This window comes from Bubalus bubalis, chromosome 8, assembly GCF_019923935.1.
Source record: "Bubalus bubalis isolate 160015118507 breed Murrah chromosome 8, NDDB_SH_1, whole genome shotgun sequence".
Taxonomy (NCBI): Eukaryota; Metazoa; Chordata; class Mammalia; order Artiodactyla; family Bovidae; genus Bubalus; species Bubalus bubalis.
In genome coordinates this window covers 55,578,499-55,600,032 of record NC_059164.1, presented here as the reverse complement: position 1 = coordinate 55,600,032, position 21,534 = coordinate 55,578,499, and the positions used below count along the sequence as shown (strand labels likewise).

Below are 21,534 nucleotides of genomic sequence, written 5' to 3'. Positions count from 1 at the left end.
TTCTATATCGTGTATGGCCCTACCCTGAACAAGCCTGATCTCTTTGTGTAACTTCTACGTGTTTTGACTTAAGAGTCTGTGGGCCTCCATTTCTGCTCTTGGCCCAGATTCCACAAATGCTTGAGGGAAACCTACCCCACCCCCTATTTCTTAGGAAAAAAAACAACACAATGTTCATGACTTTAACTTTTTTTTTTTTTTTTTTTTTTTAGAAAAGGGCAGGGACTTCCCTGGCAGCCCAGTGGTTAAGACTTCACACTTCCAGTGCAGGGGTCTTGGTGTTCCATCTCTGGATGGGACACTAAGACCCCACTTGCTGTGGAGCACAGCCAAAAAATGTTAAAAGTGAAAAAAAAAGAACAGCTCAAACATTGAAAAAATCTACCTCTCCCATCCACCTCATTCCTACCTCTGCCTGCAAACCCTTTCCTGCATAACCATGTTTTTTAATTTCTTGTATTTTGTACACAAATAAAATCATATGTAAATATGGCTTCTTATCTGCTCCCCAAGTGTTAGCATGCTATGTACATCACTCTTTTCCTACTTAATATTGAAGACATGTTGGAAATCTTTCCATATTAGCATACAGGGAAGTTTCTCAATCTCTGTAAACAGCTGTATAGCATCCATTAGTTGAATGTACTGCATATTATTATTTAGTCCCATGTTAATAAGGACATTTGATTTATTTCATAACTGTTACTATGATAAACAAAACTACATTGAGTAAAATTCTACACTTACCATTTTTGCTTGTTTGTCTGCAAGTAAATCTGTGGGAAAAGAATGACAGGAAGTGGGATCGCAGCATTAAGAGGAACAGCAATGTTTCTCTATAGTGACCTTAGAGGTGAGTGAGTTCTTCATTGTTCAAGAGTGTCCTTCTTCTGGTAGCATGGTCACCATTGCCGTTCTTTCTCTACTAAATGCCAGCAACACCCTCTCATCTCAGAGGTTAGCTGGTGTGTGCCTTCTCACCTTTCTGACTTTCTCTGAGCAGCTATCTACCAAATGTGTCCATGGAACATTTATAGGGAATTGAGTTATGATATATCCTTTTAATAAAATATCATTTGTCCTATTAAACCTTCTTGTATGCTAGGCCCTGTTCTGAGTACTTTACATTTAATATGCCTTTGATCTTCATAACACTCCTATGAGATAGACAGTGTTGTTACATTTCACAGATGTAACCAAAACTATAGTTACAGTAGTTGATTGAACAGTGCATGAAATATGTAACATCTTGATCTCATACTTAGATATTACTGATTATAATCCAGTATAGTCAGCTCTTTTAAATTATCCATTATTACTATTTATTTGGGGAGAAGGAAATGGCAACACACTCTAGTACTCTTGCCTGGAAAATTCCATGGATGGAGGAGCCTGGTAGGCTACAGTCTATGGGGTCGCAAAGAGTTGGACACGACTGAACGACTTCACTTTCTTTCTTTCTATAGTTCCTTTTGGAGAAGGAAATGGCAACCCACTCTAGTGTTCTTGCCTGTAGACTCCCATGGACAGAGGGGCCTGCTGGGGCTGTGGTCTATCGGGTTGCAGAGAGTCGGACACGACTAAGCAACTAACACACGCTATTTATTTGGGCCAGAAGAAAGCATCCTCTGAGGTTTTTGGCTCTATGCCTAAACATTTTAGTGTGGATGATAAAATTATGCCAAATTCTATAGTAATATATATATATATGTATGTACAGACACATATATGTGCACACACACATATTTTTAAGGATTTCCTCCTTGTATGAGGCAAATGTTCTACTTTATCAACCTGTTAGTGAAACTGTTCATTTTGGTAGGAAAACATGAAGTACATGAGGTTTAATAAGTAGTTTCTAGAAAGCCGTATGGCTGTTGTTGTGTAACTGTTACTACAAGATTGTTATTGCTCAATTAGCTCACTGCAGAGGAGTCTTCTGCTGAGACTGCCATGGATGGCTGTCTGCATTGGATGGTTTGTCTCCTTAGCTGTAGGAGGAACCCAGCAGTTCCCTCTGGGGGCTCACCTTGGGGACGTTGCTGTACTATGCTCTAAGGAAGCATCTCAGGTGTGATTAATCTCTTTTAGACTGGTTGAAAATGAATTTCCATAGCCTAATTTGGAAAAAGAAAACGCCTTTTTTCTTGTTGATAACCTCAGAAACAACTCTTAAATATGCAGAAGTATAACCACTTTCTTGAGTAGTTTGAAACCGGGTGAAAAAATCCCTTTTGATGGTAGCTCTCTCTCATTCAAGCAACCCCTCTCTTGTCTTTTGCCTCAGACCCAGCCCTTAGTTTTGTGTTTGCTGCTGCTGCTAAGTTGCTTCAGTCGTGTCCAACTCTGTGCGACCCCATGGACTGCAGCCTACCAGGCTTCTCCGTCCATGGGATTCTCCAGGCAAGAACACTGGAGTGAGTTGTTCAGCACAGTTCTATAATAGCTATTTCTTGCTATTTGCCTTGGTATACAGTATTGAGCTTTCTTACCTTTTTCCCAGCACCAATACACTGTAATTTATTTAGTTTATGTTTAAGATAACACTTATTTGCTTTGTAAAACCCAATTATAAAAATAAAAGGTACTCAGAATAAAAAACATGGGGACCAAAGACTCAAAGACTCAAAAATACAAATCACCTCTACTCCCTCCAAGAGATGCCTGTTGTTCACATAGGAACATGAGCTGTGATTGAATTATACATAGCTGTACTTGACATTTTTTAATTAACATAATGCTCTTTTACTGCTTCTCTTTGGAAAATACATTTAAAAATAGAGAAAAGTTTCAGACACCTTGAAAGTTCTGAAGAGTGATAACATGTTTGAGGAGCAAGTACTTTTTCAGTTAGTTTCCTAATTAAACATTTTGCTTTCTTCATTAAGGCCCTTGTTCAAGCAGCAGAAAACTAACTCTTGCTAAATTAAGCAAAAGATGTTCTACCAGAAGAATATAGCAGTCTCATGAGATTGAAGAGAAGCTGAAGAACAAGACTTTTTTTTTAGCCAGACTGTGCGGCATGCAGGATCTTAGTTCCCTGACCAGATATGGAATCCACACCCCCTGCTGTAGAAGTGCAGTTTTAACCACTGGACTGCCAGGGAAGTCCCCAACAGGGCTTATAAAAAACAGGGATTTGGCAGTCCTGGCCTGGCCTTCCTTACTTGTTTGCCCATCTTTCCTCAAAAATCAAAGTACCATGAGAAAGTGTTTTTTTTTCTTTTGTTTTCTTTCACTGAATTTAAGTCATATAAAACTAGTTGGGAGAATTCCCGAGGTCCAGTGGTGAGTCTTGTAGCTTTTGCTGTCAGGCCCTGGGTTTATTCCCTGACTGGGGAACTAAGATCCCTCAAGCCCTGTGGTACAGCCAAAAGAAAAGAAAAGGAAAAAAAAAAAAAAAACAAAAAAAAACAACCCTCAAAACTAGCTGGCCTTGGTGATAGACTGACTATGGGTGGGGATGGAAAGGAGTCAGGAATGACCTCCAGGTTTCTGGCTTCCATAAATATATTGCTAATGGAGGATGAAAGAAGACCAGGCTGGCTGTATCTTAAGAGGGGTTAGATGCATGGCTTGGTTGGGGACATGCTGAATTTGAAGTGCCTTGAGACATCAAAAGATGTGAAGTAGGCAACTGGATACATGGGTTGTGCCACCGCTTTTCTATCTGCATCTCCAGCCTCCTCTCCACACTGCCTGCTGTCCTGGGAGGCTCACCTGCAGCAAACAAGTCCCTTTGCTTTTGGCTTTAGGTTGGGTTAGTTCAATGGGGAGAAATTGCAGAGGATCAAAGGAGGAAAAGGAGTGAGGCAGGTCTTTATTTTCCTGGTTCTTCCCTGCAGAGTTGCCAGCTGACTGCAACCCTGAACCAAATGTCATTGCTCTTCTCAGACAGCCTCATCCACCAAGCCCTTTCTCTCTAGGGTCCAGTAGTGCTCTTGCTTGTTTCAGAATACTGTGCTACTTCCAGTAATTTTCCTATGTTCTGTCCACCTACTCAAATTGCACCAATCTGAGGGTGCAATTTGAGTGATACTCTCATTTCCAGGGTCCTGGCTGATACATATGTTGTTATTTATTTACTAAGTTGTGTTCAACTCTTTGTGATCCTGTGGACTGCAGCATACCAGGCTTCCCTGTCCTTTATGATCTGCTGGTGTTTGCTCAAATTCATGTCCATTGAGTCAGTGATGCCATCTAACCAACTCATCCTCTTTTGCCCCCTCTCCTTTTGCCTTCAATCTTTCCCAGCATCCGGGTCTTTTCCAATGAGTCAGGTCTTCGCATCAGGTGGCCAAGTACTGGGGCTTCAGCTTTAGCATCAGTCCTTCCAATGAATATTCAGGGTTGATTTCCTTTAGGATTGACTGCTTTGATCTCCTTCTAGTTCAAAGGACTCTGACACTTCTTCTCTAGCACCACAGTTCAGAAGCATCTGTTCTTTGGCACTCAGCCTTCTTTATGGTTCAATTCTTATATTCGTACATGACTACTGGAAAAACCATAGCTTTGATTATATGGACTTTTGTTGGCAAAACGATGTCTCTGCTTTTTAATACATTCTCTAGGTTTGTCATAGTTTTCCTTCCAAGGATCAAGCAGTTTTTAATTTCATGGCTTCAGTCACCATCTGCAGCAATTTTGGAGACCAATAAAATAAAATCTGTTACTGGTTCCACTTTTCCCCCATCTGTTTCCCATGAAGTGATGGGACCAGATGCCATGATCTTGGTTTTTTGAATGTTGAGATTTAAGCCAGCTTTTTCATTCTCCTCTCGCACCTTCATCAAGAGGCTCTTTAGTTCCTCTTTACTTTCTGCCATTAGGGTGGTATCATGTGCATATCAGAGGTTGTTGATATTTCTCCCAGCAGTCTTGATTTCAGCTTGTGAATCATCCAACCTGGCATTTCACATGATGTACTCTGCATATAAATTAAATAAACAGAGTGACAGTGTACAGCCTTGTTGCACTCCTTTCCCAATTTGGAACCAGTCAGTTGTTCCACGTCTGGTTCTAACTGTTGCTTCTTAACCTGCATACAGGTTTCTTAGGAGACAGGTAAGGTGGTCTGGTACACCAATTTCTTTAAGAACTTTCCACAATTTGTTGTGGTCCACATAGTCAAAGGCTTTAGTGTAGTCAATGAAGCAGAAGTAGCTGTTTTTCTGATATTCCCTTGCTTTCTCCATGATACAACTAAGGTTAGCAATTTGATCTCTGGTCCCTCTGTCTTTTCTAAACCCAGGTTGTACATCTGGGTTGTACTGCTGAAGCCTAGCTTGAAGAATTTTGAGCATAACCTTGCTAGCATGTGGTGTTTCCCCAGTGGCTCAGCTGTAAAGAATCCACCTGCAATGCAGGAGACACAGGTTCGATCCCTGGGTTGGGAAGATCCCCCGGAGAAGGAAATGGTAACCCACTCCAGTATTCTTGCCTGGGAAATCCTATGGACTGAGGAGCCTGGCAGGCTACAGTTCATATTGTAGGTCTTCACAGAACCAGTCAACTTCAGCTTCTTCGGGATCGGTGGTTGGGGCATAGACTTGGATCACTGTGATGTTGAATGGTTTGCCTTGGAAACAAACTGAGATCTTCTGTCATTTCTGAGGTTGCACCCAAGTACTGCATTTCAGATTCTTTTGTTGACTGCAAGGGCTACTCCATTTCTTCTAAGGGATTATTGCCCACAGTAGTAGATATAATGGCTTTCTGAATTAAATTTGCCCGTTCCCATCCATTTTAGTTCATTGATTCCTAAGATGTCAATATTCAGTCTTGTCATCTCCTGCTTGACTTCATCCAATTTACCTTGATTCATGGATCTAACATTCCAGGTTCCTATGCAATATTGTTCTTTATAGCATCAGACTTTATTTCACCACCAGACACATCCACAACTGAGTGTTGTTTCTGCTTTTGCCCAGCTGCTTCATTCTTTCTGGAGCTGTTAGTAAATGCCCTCTGCTCTTCCCCAGAAGCATCTTGGACACCTTCCAACCTGGGGGGCTCATCTTCTAGTGTCATACCTTTTTGCCTTTTCATACAGTTCATGGGGTTCTCCAGGCAAGAATACTGGTTTGCCATTTTCTCCTCCAGTTGACCACGTTTTGTCAGAACTCTTCAGTATGACCTGTCTGTCTTGGGTGGCCCTGCATGATGGCTCATAGCTTCATTGAGTTACACACATCCCTTCACCATGACAAACAAGGCTGTGATCCATGAAGGGAAATAGATGTGTACAGAACTCACAGCACAGGTGTAAGGCTGGAGATGTATTTTGTGAATCACCCGTTTTTAAAAATAACAGAAACTGATGTGGATTACATTAAATTCTTTTGTGGGGAAGTGTAGTCAAGAAGTGGAGAGTGTTTAGGACTGAGCTTTAAGAAATTCTGTCTTGCCTCTCACTGAAACAGGGCAGTGGAAAGAAGAACCTGATGAACAGAGACTCCAGGGACCACCCTGGGAGGGAGGCACCAAGTCTTGACCATCCACCGTGGCATCACACAGCAAAAGAGAAGAAATTCACTAAAGGGAAGTCAGAATGACATTAAAATGGTAGAATGAATGCTTGGAGGCTGGATGCAACACACCTATATACACCTATACAACCGTTATGCAAACATACCTACATAAGTTTATTGAAATGGAATACACATATTTTTGGTCTGTCAACAAGATTAATTCTGTTGTGTGAGTGGCAGAAAATCCAAAATGGTAATAATATAAACAAGATAATTTATCACTCTATTATGTAAACAAAGTTTGGAGGTAACTCAGGGCTGTTTTAGATAGTACTCATGGTGTAGGGATCAAGCTTCCTTTATCTTGTGATTCCACCATCCTCCTAGTACAAGTTCTACCTCATGGTTCAGGATGGCTACTTGTGGTTCAGTCGTCTTGTCTGCATTCTAGTCAGCAGGACATTTTTCAGATATTGCACACAACACATGTCTCATTGGCCAGAACTTGGATATATGACCATATCTACTGGTGAGCTACTGAGAAATAGCTTTGCTTCAAATGACCATGTGCCTAGCTTAAAACCAAGAGTTCTAATATAAATCAAGTAGGCTGGGACTTCCCTGGTAGTACAGTGGATACGAATCTGCCTGCCAACCCTGGGGACACAGTTTCCATCCCTGGTCTGGGAAGATTCCACATGCCATGGAGCATGCATCACACCCACTGAGCCTGCGTGCTGCCACTACTGAAACCTGTGTACCTAGAGCCTGTGCTCCACAACAGGGGAAGCCGCCGCAGTGAGAAGCCAGTGACTGCAAGGAGAAGTGGCCCCTGCTGGCCACAAGTAGAGAAAGCCCACACAGAGCAACAAAGACCCAGTGAAACCAAAAATAAAATAATAAATAAATAAATGATTTTTTTTAAAAAGGAAATGGAGAATGGAAATTGGAACACCACTAGTGGTCTTTGCCAAACATGTTATTTTACAATGTATTTTCATTTTCATTCAAAAATTGTCCCACTTTTGATGACTCTTGCCAGCTATAGTTATTGTATAATATTCTTCCATGTAGGTACTATGTCTTCTAATCCAAAACACCCATGAAAAACATTAGATAACATCAAGGATCCAATATATGGCTAGTACAGCTTAAGAAGATTTTTTAAACTAACTTGGCTTGTCCACATATCTTACTACATTAGCTGTAGTAGTGAACATCTTTCAGCTAAGTGCAGCCTGGCTGCAAAAGCATGCCTCCTGAAGCTAGTTCTGACTGTAGAATTTTTAAATTCATGGGCACATTTTACACCCTGCTTTAGGCAGATGTTAACATGCACATGTTACCCCTGGCTACACATCAGTTTCTAGACAGGAATAAACTACCCATTGCTTCTTTTTCTAGGAGGCATATGATGCTGTGGTGAATGGGGCCATAAATTTCTGCAGGAGATGGAAATCCCACAGTAAGCACTCATTACCATGTCTTTGGACTGCCTTTTCCCATAACAAATATGGTCAATTTTGTTTATGGGGATGGTAGGGAAGGTAGTCATTGGCTCAAAGAATTTGGCTCTTTAAGTCAGAGTAAAGCAAACAACAATTTTCTTATGCAATGTGGAATAGAAACTGTTTCAAAGTCCAGCCAAGTGTAGATTGGGAAGGTAATAAGGTAGCAAGATTTTTCTCATTACAGTGGGTCTATTTACTTCTTATGTAGGCATTTCATGGCTTAAGGGATCAACAACAATCTGTGGCAAATTGTCTTCAAATTCTAGAGTTATCAAACCCTGTCTTGCTGCTGCTGCTGCTAAGTCGCTTCAGTCGTGTCCGACTCTGCGGCCCCAGAGACGGCAGCCCACCAGGCTCCCCTGTCCTTGGGATTCTCCAGGCAAGAACACTGGAGTGGGTTGCCATTTCCTTCTCCAATGCAGGAAAGTGAAAAGTGAAAGTGAAGTCGCTCAGTCGTGTCCGACTCTAGCAACCCCATGGACTACAGCCTACCAGGCTCCTCCATCCATGGGATTTTCCAGGCAAGAGTACTGGAGTGGGGTGCCAACATGGCAAAGAATGTAGCATGGTGAAAGAGGCTTGTAATAAAAACAGTATTTAGTACATAAGAATTTTGGTAAGAAGCAAATGAAACTATGAATGACAAATACCATTATCAACTTTAGACTGCTCCACCAGTATTATTTTAATCATCTTCTTGTGTCATGGCTCCAGCCCCAATGTTATTATTTAGCCAGCAGGAGTTAACATGTATTAGTCTGATATAATTATTAGGTCCCAGAGAGTTCTAGGTTATTAGTCCCAAAGGTGCTATCTTAACCAGATGGCCAAAAGGTTGTGTGCAGCTCTGTTCAGTGGGAGAATTGGTGAGTCATCATGTAATTCTACCCGTTTGTGTGGGTAGAAAGTTGTTTAATTTGAACCTAGCATCAGCAATTACAGATATCTCTGGAACATTTTTAAAAGAACCTAATAATTCTCTAAGATTATAAAACAGTAACAAAAGTTGGATAATACCAGTGTTACTTTGGTTCCTGGTAAGTTCTGTCTTCTTACAACTTTGCTCATTGGTGACAATAGTTGAATAGATTATGGAGCCTAATTATCATTGACTTTGTATCTCCATGTAATAGCTTGCCACATGCTGACTTGCTAACCAATCCATGATAATACCATTGTACACAGAGTAACAAGTAGAATGATTTCCCCATATGTTACGTAGAAAGGATCTTCAGAATTTTTTTATGAATAAAACAGTGAAACTGCTGATAACTGTCTTAGTTATCTTCTGTTGTATAATAAGTCACCCCAATCCTAAGAGACTTCAAAGTATTCTTGTGGGTCAGGAATCCGAGCATAGCATGGTTGCTTGCCTCCAGGTCTGTCAGGAGTTTACAATCAACTGTCAGCTGGGGTTGTGATCTCATCTAACAGCTCAGCTGGGGGTAGTGCTGGGGTCCACCCTAAAGCTCACTCACGTGGTCATCGGCAGGCCTGAGTCACCTGTCATTAGGGCCTTTCCATGGGGCTGCCTCATGACATGGAAACTGGCTTTTCATGGGGCCAATGAGAGAGAGAGAGAACCAGAAGCTAGTCTTTTATAATTTAATCCCCAGAGTAGCATGTTATCCCTTCTGCCATATTTCATTCATTAGAAGTGAGCCAATAAATCCAGTCCATAGCACTGGGAGGGAGTAAACAAGGGCATGAATATTAGCTAGTGGGAATCATTAGGGATTATCATAGAGGCTTCTTACAACAATGGCACTGGAGTTTTATAATTTTGAAATAATTATTTGGCAGATGGTCTTCAGTTTAATAAATTATTTTGTTTTTACATAGTAGCTAATGTTGAATATTTGTTAATGAAGTGAGGTTAGATATCTGCTGATAATTTCCTAGAATGTGCTTAATGTCAGCTCAAGTTTTATGATCTACTTGGAGGCACTGAGCCTGTAAAATCTACATAGTAGTTTTTATAGGTTCATTACAGTTCATCTAGTAAATTCTCTTTCAGTAAATTAATTAGTAAACTAATTTCTATGCCTCCCATTTTGTAATATTTATTTTTTTAATTGAAGGATAATTGCTTTACAGAATTGTGTTGGTTTCTGCCAAACATTAACCTGAATCAGCCTTAGGTATACATATGTCCCCTCCCTCTGGAACCTCCCTCCCACCTGCCTCCCCATCCCACCCTCTATGTTGTTACAGAGCCCAGGTTTGAGTTCCCTGAGTCATATAGCAAATTCCTATTGTATGCCTCCCATTTTTTAAAAACTAATGAGCAGAAAGTATATTTTACATGGTAAGAATTTGGGTTATTGTATATTTGGCATGACTGGGCTAAATGTTACTCATGATTTCTAAACATAAAACAAATGTGTGTGTGTGTGTGTGTGCATTCATGACTTGAATCTCTAGGTGCTTATATCAATTAGCAGAAGATACATTATGATAAAATCAACCAATATCATTTTCTTTTTGCCTGAAGAACTTTATTTAATATTTCTTTTAATACAGGTCCTCTAGCAATGAATTTTCTCAGTTTTTATTTATCTAATGTTTTCTTTGAGTAAAGCATTCTAGCATGACAATTTTCTTTCAGTATTTTAAAGATATTGTACCAGACTCTTCTGGCCTGCATGGTTTCTGATGAAAAGTTTGCTGTCATTCTTATCTTTGTTCTCTGTACATAGTGTTTCAAATTTTTCTGGCATTTTTTTAAATGTATATTCTGCCTGGAGTTTGTTGAGATGTTCAGATCTGTGGACTATAGTTTTCATCAAATTTGGAAAAATTTTGGCCATTATATCTTCAAATATCTCTCCTCCCCCTTCCTTCTGAAACTCCAACTACACGTTCATTGGACTCCTTGATGTTGCTGACAGTCACTGATACTCTGTGTGTGCACAAGTATGTTTATCTTTTTTATCTCCGATTCATGGATAAGTTTTCTATTGCTGTATAACAAACGACCACCAACTTTGAGGCCTAAAATAACACTGACTTATTAACTCACAGTTCTGTAGGTCAGAAGTCTGGCATAGTATATGTCTGGATTCTTTGCTCAAGATCTCACATGATTGAAATCAAGGTGTTAACTGGGGATGAGGTTCTCATCTGAGGCTAGCATCCTCTTCCAAGCTCACCGGTTGTTGACAAAATTCATTTTCTTGGGGCTGTAGAATTGAGGTCCCCATTTCCTTGCTGCTTCTCCGCTCGTTGCTGGTCTTTGCAAGTGGAGGCTGCCCACATTCCTTACCACATAGGCTTCTCCATTGTCAAGCCAGCAGTAGTACTTTGGATATTTCTCCTGCTTTTGATCCCTTACTTCCTCTTTGTGACTATCCAGAGAAGCTCTATGCTTTCAAAGGCCTCTCATCCTCAGGTCAGACCCACCTGGATGATCTCTCTTTTTTTAACATCATCTGTATCCTCATGCTTAGTCACTCAGCCGTGTGTAACTCTTTATGACCCCAGGGACTACATCCCACCAGGCTCCTCTGTCCATGGGATTCCCCAGGCAAGAATACTGGAATGGGTTGCCATTTTCTACTCCAGGGGTTCTTCCCAATCCAGGGATTGAACCCGCATCTCCTGCACTGGCAGACAGATTCTTTACCGCTGAGCCTCCTGGGAAGCCCCATCTGTATCCTAGAATATAACAATCACCAGAGTGGAATCCATAATATTCATTGTCTTGTGGATTATATTACATGCACATACACAAGACACAAAATCTTTGGGAACAGTTTAGAATTCTGCCTAGCACAGATAGTTTTACTGCTGTTTCTTCAACTTTAGTTATCTTGTCTTCTGCAGCATCATTCTTGTAATCAGTCTCATTTAGTATATGTTCCAATCAGACATTGTATTTTTTATCTCTAAAAGCACCACTTAGGTCATTTAAAAATCTTCCATTTCTTTCCTTGTAATGGTCATGGTTTCCTCTACCTTCTTGATAAGAGACCACATTTATAAAAACTGTTTCAGCATCTTTGCTAATTCCACCATTTTCTTCATTTCTGGCTCTATGGTTTTTTAATAAAAATTTCTCTTGGTTATAGATAATATTGCATGCTTCTTTGCATGCATGGTGATTTATGGTTAGATATTGGACACTGTGAATTTTACATTTTTGAATGTTTGGTTATACTGTATATTTTAAATTGTGTTGGATTTTGTTTTGGCACACAGTTAAGTTACTTGGAGTCAGTTGGATTCTTTCAACTTTTTGCCTTTAAGCTTTGTCAGGGCAAATCCAGATTTGCTTTCAGTCAGGAAATAACTTAGCCTTCCTGCTAAGGTGGTACACTCTTGATGATTCTTCTTAATGCCCTATGTATGAAAAACTTTTCCACTCAGGCTTGTACAGCAGAAACCATTCCTAGCTCTGTGAGAGCACAGGGAATTGTTATGCCTTCTCATTTTCAGTGGGTCTTTTCCTTGCCTTGGGTAATTTCCTTTCACACAAGAGGACAGTAGAACTCACCCAAATACTTGAGGGTATTTGTAGAGTTCCAGAGCTCTCTCTTTCTCAGCAACTCCCTTCTTTCTGGTAATTTGTCTTGAAAATTCTACTTGCCTTGGCCAATATCTGCTTTTCAGCTCAAGAAGACTTCTGGGATCTGTTTGGGTTCCCGTTTTTACTTTTTTCTGTACTGCAGCCTGGAAATTACCTCCAGGTAGTATGGTACAATTGTACGGCTGACCTTGTTTATTTCCTTTCTTTCAGAGGTCATGGATCTGCTCTGCCTGTTCTCCAATGTGTGAAAATAGTTGTTTCATATATTTTTTCCATTTTTTCTACCTATTTAAGATGAGAGAATAAATATGGTCCCTGTTATTCCATCTTGGCTTGTAGTGGAATATTTATGATGAAACCAAAATAAATATAGAATTTTACTTTTAAGAACTTTTAGAGTATAGCATGATCTTCATTTTAGGTCTAATTGAACTGTAATTAGTCTGCCTTTCAAATATAAAGCCTGGACTAAGTATTAGGATGCAGTTGCTTCTCTGTGTCTTGAATAGTGAGTTCACATAGGAAGAAGGTATTCAGGAGGTTTTTGAAAGAGTAGGAGAATGTTAAGAAGAACATGGAAGAAGATACAGTGTCAAGGAAACTGTTGGATTGGCTGGGTTCTTTGATTCAGCAAGTATTCCCTGAACAAACATTTTTGTGGAGTCCCTCTTATCCTGGCTTTCCCACCGGCTGGAGCAAGCCAAGGATCAAGTGCAGCCCCGTATGGCTAGGACCTTTGGACTCCCAGGTGCTTCCTCTCTATGTGCTCAGGAACAGCTGTGACTGCCTCCCTCTTTTCGTCCTTTGGATGCCATTGTTAAAAGTCAGCACCATCCTTAGATCCAGGCGAGATGGTTTTCTGTCCTGAGCCCTGTGCTTTCAACATCTGTATTTCACAGATACAGAAAACATAAGTTTATTAAAAACACACAATATCCTGTCACTGGGATCCAGAGCTCAGCTCTGATGTAGTACTGTGTGTAACATCATACATCTACTCTCATGCTATTCAGGACCCAGGGAAACACTTATCCACAACTCGTGCCCAGAGTGCTTTTAGGCAACAGGTGATGGCATCTGGGTGTCCTGAGAGTCTGTGTTTGATTATAGTAGATGTTAGAGATCAGTGCTGCTTTGGCATGAGGATTTGAGTAGCAGAGATGTGTAGTAAAGAGAAGACAGATTAACTGTTGAGTACCTCCTCTCAGATAACTTGAATGTAATAGGTTCTCGCACAGGGAAATATCATTTTCCAGTTGTGCTGAGTGCTCATGTCCTTGCTTTTCCTCATGTTCCAATCTGTGGTTCCAGAGCATAGTTTACAGCAATTGCATATGGTAGCCAAGAAATAGTTTGCAGGATTTATTCGTATTGTTTTAAAATTTGTTTATATGTAGGCCTAAATGTAACATGAGTAAAATGCAATGCCAGTTCTTTACACTGTTGACTAAATGGTTACTAAACACTAGAACATTGTGCCAGTTTGAGTCTTGCAGGAAGCAAATGCCAATTCAGAGTCGGGAGTGCAAGAGATTTATTTGGGGAGATGCCTGTGGAAGGCACAGGGAAGAGGGAGCAGGAGTGGGCAGGAAAAGCCTTTGGACCACCAAGTAGATCTAATACCTGTGAAAGGAGACAGGAAAATAAGGAAATTTGGGTAGAAAGTCTCAGACTTCAGTACAGCTCAGAGAAAATCTTGACCAGCCCAATAAAAAGTAAATTTTAGTTTTACCTGAGCCCTTGTTCCTAGTGGACTTGCCTGGTGGCTCCGATGGTAAAGCATCTGCCTACAATGTGGGAGACCCGGATTCAATCCCTGGGTCAGGAAGATCCCCTGGAGAAGGAAATGGCACCCCACTCCAGTACTCCTGCCTGGAAAATCCCATGGACAGAAGAGCCTGGTAGGCTACAGTCCATGGGGTCTGTAAGAGTCGGATACGACTGAGCAACTTTCTTTCTTTTGTTCCTACAAACATTAAGATCTGTGGAGTTTCCATTTCTCTCAGAGCTAAACCTCTTTGCCTGGCCTGTTTTTTTATGCCCACTTTGTTGTTTCAGAAATCTGATTCTTAACTTTAACTTGTCCCAATTCATTTAAAATGTGCCAGAGCCCCTTATCCTGGCCCAGGCTGTGTCAGATGGATAGAAGGAGGGGCAAAATGGGAGGAATCAAATCTCATGGCAGTGGGGGCAGGGGTGGCGGGAAGAATGAAAAGACTGGTAGTATTTGGTGTAAATTTTGCCAAGATTGAAACTAGGAAGGAAGAGTGAATGTTATAAGGCAGGAAAAACATATTGTCTTCAGAGAAATTGAACACTGAACTTAATGACAGCCCACAACTGATATAGTGAACTTTTTATCTTAAAGAGAAAAGTAGTGTAACGGAGAAGGAAATGGCAGCCCACTCCAGTGTTCTTGCCTGGAGAATCCCAGGGACGGGGGAGCCTGGTGGGCTGACGTCTATGGGGGTCACACAGAGTCGGACACGACTGAAGTGACTTAGCAGCACTTAGCAGCAGTGTAACGGATCCACTCTTAAGACACATTTGCAAGTGTTGTTTTAAGGTGTCAAACAAATCAGTGCATGCTAAAAAATATTAATAAGAAACCTTGAGCTCATTCTCAAGATTTGCGTCAAATTAGACCCACCTGGCTCTGTTACTGTTTTCAAAAGGCTAAATGCTTGGCAGACAGTCTAGGTATTTGCGGAAATTTTAGAATTGCATATATTAGAGCAAACTGGTTGTCTCCAGAAAGTGGCTCTTATTGGGAGCACTGAATTACTATGTTACTGTGCGAATGAATACAAAATAATGGGTGCAGCATCCAGATGGCAGCCCTTACAAACTGTTTGCCTTTGGAATAGTCACTTGACCTCTCTGTGCCTTGGATTCCTCATCCGTAGCAGAGGGATAATGATAGCCTTATCTCCTTTAGACTACGGTGATGATGAAATGAAATTATACATGTGAATAAAACACTAGAATGGGCCCTGGCACCTACCAACCTTTCAATAAGTATTGTTTATAATGATTGTTTCTTTATCCATCTGTATTTGCTCCCTTCCATGGATTAATTATACTTCTAAGCTAAGCTGGCTGCCTTGCAATATGTGTTCATTAGAAGAGTGTTGAGTGGATCCGTTCAAACTTATCACCTCTACAAATTACTAAAATAAAACAGCTCGAGGATCCTGTGATAATAGCAGTAGATCACCCTTGCAGCAAAAGATGAGGTGGACGAGGGTGCATCGTGCATTTAAATCACTGCCATCAATCCACCACAGAAGTTTTGAAATGATTCTTCTAAAGGGCATAAAAAAAAAGTTTCTTTTTCATGCCTGTTCTTGACATATGCTACAGATGCTATGAAAAACAAGGACAAGAAGTGGGAGGTAAGAGTTCTTAGATGAGATTTAAGATATTACTTGCCAAAGAGTTTTGGTCTGGATTTCTTATATTTCAAAATTGTGTTCCACAGGTCTCCATAGCGACATCTTGAAGTCGACTGAGTGGCTGATGAGAAAAACACATGGTTCTCTCTGACACTCTAGGGCCTCCGCTCTGCTACTATCCACCATTCACCCCAAAAACCAAGGAGCCACGGGACCAGAAATCTATATATTCCTTTGGAATTCTCAATTGGTAATAGCAACAGGGAATATGGGAATTTGCAGGCCTTGAAAGTAACTTGAAATCATTAAATCGAATTCTTTTTGACCTGGTTAGATTTGCTAAGATTTCTTTCTTCCATTCTGGCTGACCTCACTATGGATTAGAAACCATAATCTCTCCCATTTTTCCCCAGGATTCAATTCTGAATATTTTTCCTTCTTGAGATGCAGACCTTGGAGGACTAGACTTAAGATATGCAAGTCCATCCTTGCTAGCTTCTCAGCCCACCTTTGAGTTCCATGTCTGAAGAATTATTCTCTCCTCAACACTGGACATTTCAAGGGAGAGGGAGCTTGCCAGGAGGGAATGGCCTCATCCATTATGTCTGAGGATAACCCTCTCTCTGAGAAGACAGCTTAGGGGAGCACAAAGGTTCCTAAGACAAATTTCACCACCTCCAACACTCACAGAGGGTGGTGTGCCGTTTGGAAACACTGCCACCGTGAGACAGGCCTCAGCTCTGAAAATGCAACTCTTCAGTCTCTTCCAGGCTCAGCATCCTGGGTTCCATCCACTTGCTCATTTATCAAGGCTTGGAATTTTCTCCCTCTTCTCTTCACAATTCTTAAATTGCTTTGGGGCCACTTGCCTCTAAAAGTGAGGCCTCTGGAATGAAATCCTTGACTCCAGGTGTGTTGTGACAGAGCCAGGTAGATAAATGATAACCAGTGAGGCAGATTATTTCAGCTCAGGAAGCTTGCAGAGAAATCCTAGACTATAGACTATATTCAGTAAGTACTTTTGTCTGTTCTTAGAATGGTTAAGGTGTCCAGGCAACCATTTTCATCTTCCTGCTTTGAAGTTCCAGGAAGAACTTGACTCACCTACTATAAGCCTCTCACATTTCTTTTTCTCTATCCTGGCTGCGCTGGGTCTTAGCTGTGGTGCTAAGTTATGGGCTCTTAGTTGCCACATGTGGGCTCTTAGTTGCGGCATGCAGAGCCTAGTTCCCTGACCAGAGATTGAACCCGGGCCCCCTGCATTGGAAACACTAGCCTCTCTTATTAAAAAATTTCCCCATCTCCCCCAAATCCTGCGTAAGAATCCAAACACTTTGTGCTATAGGAAAACTGACAGAACTGGCCCCCAGGTAATAAGATATTTTCAGGAGAAATTTTTTATGAACCTGGATTCTTACATCTTCCTATACTTAGAAAAGCACTAAAGCATTCAAAAGAAATCTGTTTCTCATGACTAGTAACAACATTCTGCCGAGATACATGCTTGGTTGCACATACCCTCTTCACCAAAATCACATTTATACCAACCTCCCCCCTTGTTATTGGAATATAGTTGATTTACAATGCTGTATAAGTTTCAGGTGTATGACAAAGTGATTCATTTATAACATACATATTTATATATGCATTCCTTTTCAGATTCTTCTCCTGTAAAGGTTATTACAGAATATAGAATAGAGTTCCCTCTGCTATACACTAGGTTCTTGTTGTTTATCTGTTTTATATATAGTGGTGTGTATATCTTAATCCCAAGCTCCTACTAATGTATTCCTCCTCCCAATAGTAATTTTTCATTGACCTATACTCTTAATATTTTTCTAATTTTCTGCAAGTATGCCAAATTTCAGTAGACAAGTCTGTTTGAACATTTATCTTGCATTGACAGTGACAACTTCAGTGGAGTTGTTGCTCAGCTACAACCTCTGACAAGCTTAGGAATCCACACACGCATGTGGGGAGTGTCATTAGCCACACGAGGACATGCCACATGGTTTCTGTAAAGCCGTGGTGAGCGTACTTATGTGACCTAGGGGTTCATTTGCAATCACCATTAACCAAAATAATGAGGCCACGTCTGCATACCCTGGAGGGTCTAACAGAAGAGTTAGAGGTTTTAAAGGGCTGCAAGTGAAAGAATTCCAGCTGCTAAAAGGCTTATGATTTGATAATGAGAATGCAGGGGTATTTGTAGGGTTTTTTTTGTTTGTTTGTTTTGTAACTTCAGACTCGTTAGGGTTTTTAGAGCCAAGATGTATATGAACTCTTGTTGAAATCAAAAAGAGTCAGTTGGACTGAAAAGTAAGCTAGGTGACTGAAGGGCACTTCAGTCACCTATAGAAATAGGTACTTTTGTGTATATATACTCATGTTTGCCTTATGGCTTAAATACCAAGGATAGTGACAAATAGGTAAGACCATTTATATCTTGCCCCTCATTATCACTCAAATCACTCCCTGGTAGAAAGTGTCTTACTCAAACAGAAATAAAAACTTCCCTTTGGGGATATGATTCTGTGTTTCTAGGTATTAGCAATGGTCTCATCAATTGTCCTATAAATCCTTTAGCCCATCTTGACTATTCTGGGTACCAGTGGCAGTACCATGCTTTGATTGAATATCTCTGCCTTAACCTAGAATACTTCTTTATCTCGTTTGGATGACCGTGAAGGTCACGCCATGTCCTTGCTGTCTTTGGGTGTTTCCTTTTAAAGAAAGATGGTTAGAGAAAGTGACCTTCTGATACACTCCTCATGGTTTAACATGAGGCACCCTAGCTGTTTTCTGTGAAATAAGCAACTTTCCCAAACAATGACACTTATTCATCATTAAGGCTTTCACAGGGAGGTAAAAGCACCCTTTCAAGTTAAAAATAGGTTAACCAAATTTGCCGACTGCTCATTTTAGTGTACTGTATTACTGTGCAATTTGAAAGGTAGACAGTCTCGTGGCTTACAGCAAAGAATTTGCTTGAAGGTTACAGATTTTTTGATGGGTTATAAATGGGATTTCACTCACAGGGGCAAATCTCTCTTGTAATCCTGAAGGCATTATTTTTTAAAACTGCACAGTTACTTTATGCACAATAGTTTTGACATTTTATCAGCATGCAATTAAAATCCCTTTGTCTAAGGTTCTGGCTCTCAACTCTTGAATAGATAGGAGCCAGAATGAACTGTGTTACGCGTTTCAGAAAGAAGAAAGAAATTAATCTGACAACTGGTGCGATTCCATCCTCAAAAGGGAGTGAGCAGCGCAGTGCTGCTCTCTGTCGGGCCGCTGTGGAAACATACAGGATGCATTTTGTTTGTCCGCCAAGAAAGTCTTCCCAAGGAAGTGTCTCCAGTCACTTCCCTGGAAATAGGCTGGCTGATTATTCAACACAGAGACTTTTCTTTCAGCCAAAGGACAAGAGAAACCCAGTAAGCTAAGTAATAGAGCAGAAAACAAAATATGTTAAAACTCCTCTGCTGGGAACTGAATGCTTCTATCTCCCCAAATTCATATGTTGAAGCCCTAATCCCCAGTGTGATGATATATGGAATGGAGTCACTGGCAAATAATTAGCTTATGAAGGCACAGCCCTCGTGAATGGGATTAATGCCTTTATGAAACAACTGCTCTCACCTATATTGTAAATCAGCTGTTTATTTCATGCGTGTATGCTCAGTCATGTCTGACTCTTTGCAACTCCTTGGACTGTATAGCCTTCCAGGCCCCTCTGTCCATGGGATTTTCCTGGCAAGAATACTGGAGTGGGTAGCCATTCTGTTCTCCAGGTGATTTTCCCGATGAAGGGATCAAACCCAGGTCTCCTGCATTGGCCGGCAGGTTCTTTACCACTGAGCCACGTGGGAATCCCCAAATCAACTATATTCCAATATAAAATAAAAATTCTTTTTACATGTTCTTTTTGCATGGATTTAAATGATCACGAGATTTTTCTCCTTTATTCTGTTAATGTGGTGTAGCACATTTATTGATTTGTAATTGTTGATTCATCATTGCGTCCTAGTGATAAGCCACACTTTGTCATGGAGTATGATCCTTTTATAATGCTGTTGAATTAGGTTTGTAAGTATTTTGTTGAGGATTTCTCATTCAGTTGGTACTGTGATCTTAGACTTCCCAGCCTCTAGAACTGTTAGAAATAAACGTGATCTGGTCCTGGCCAATGAAATATAAGAGCAAGTCAAGGGATGGGGGAAGTGTTTTTCCTCCCTGAGAAGAACAAGAGATGCAGGAGAAGAAAGCTACATTTGCCTTTTCATCCCTCCCTGCTTATAGAGCTGGTATGTGAGGCTGGTCTGCCTGGGACCTGGCAGACATCTGGAGACAAGCAGGTTTTAATTCTCTGGATGAAACCACTGAACTGCCAACCACCCTGGAAAAGCAATTCTGAACTTCTTGTTCCTTATGGTTTAAGCTCCCTTTGGTTGACTCTTCTGTTCATTAGCACTGAGTATGTTTCAGCCAATACAGATGGTCTAAAGTATGGGCAGGAGATAATGCTTCCTTACTCCACAGCCTACAGGAGTATTGGAACTAGCTGACCTACCTTCTGTTAATTGTCTTCGTTGCTACATTGATTGTTCAATGACCTAAGAGCCCCAAGGATCATGGCTCAGTAAGACTCAGGGATGTGTAGAAGCAGGCTGTATCTCCAAGCTGAAGCTGACTTCTGAAATGTGGTTTGAACAGCACCAAAATCCTCCACTCAGCATATAAAATAAAATAAAATGAATGTCCTTATATCCTGCTTTCAGGTTTGAAAGTCTATTGGTAGAGATTTATTTTCTCAGGGTCTTGTCTTCATGCTGCTGCTGCTGCTGCTAAGTCGCTTCAGTCGTGTCCAACTCTGTGTGACCCCATAGACGGCAGCCCACCAGGCTCCACCGTCCCTGGGATTCTCCAGGCAAGAACACTAGAGTGGGTTGCCATTTCCTTCTCCAATGCATAAAAGTGAAAAGTGAAAGTGAAGTTGCTCAGTCGTGTCCGACTCTTTGTGACCCCATGGACTGCAGCCTACCAAGCTCCTCCATCCATGGGATTTTCCAGGCAAGAGTACTGGAGTGGGTTGCCATTGCCTACTCCGTTGTCTTCATGAGTCTTTTCTTAAATTACACATTTTCCTGTACAGAGACTAGTATCTTACACTCTTATTAGCTCACATGTTAACTGAGATGGGGAAACAGAAGGCAGGGACAAAATGAACAGTATTTTAGGATCTACGAGTTGGTTAGGATCTTTGAGATCACCTGCTCTCATACTTTTCCTTTCATAGATGAAAAATTATGTGGACCAGAGAGGTTCGGTGGTTTACCCAGTTAATCTCCACCTTAGAGCCAGAACCCTGGTTTCTAGGCTTCCAGTCTGGGGGATTTTATACTCTCCTGCCATCCTCAAATTAACTGTGTGAATGGCACACTGGCACATTTTAAACACCTGGAGGAACTTTGCTGCAATTTCTATATGTGGGTCTGGAGTCTGTGGGTTTAAAACTTCATTTGAATAGGAAAGATTGTTTTTGCAGCATGAGAAGAGCTGATGGACCCTGGAGGGAGCAGACATGTAGCCGGTGGCCTCAAGAGTTTGCTGAGGTCCAAGCCTGC

General features: G+C 41.0%; 1 long non-coding RNA gene across 2 annotated transcripts in view; it reads left to right on the top strand.

Moving 5' to 3' along the window:
* The window catches only part of LOC102412561, a 28,726-nt gene extending 12,629 nt beyond the window's left edge, over positions 1-16,097 (top strand). For both annotated transcript variants that reach the window (XR_006552782.2, XR_003110950.3), the window contains 2 exons: positions 6,423-7,935; positions 15,991-16,097. This is a non-coding gene — a long non-coding RNA (uncharacterized LOC102412561). The remainder of the gene's footprint in view (positions 1-6,422; positions 7,936-15,990) is intronic.
* The last annotated feature ends 5,437 nt before the right edge of the window (positions 16,098-21,534 follow it).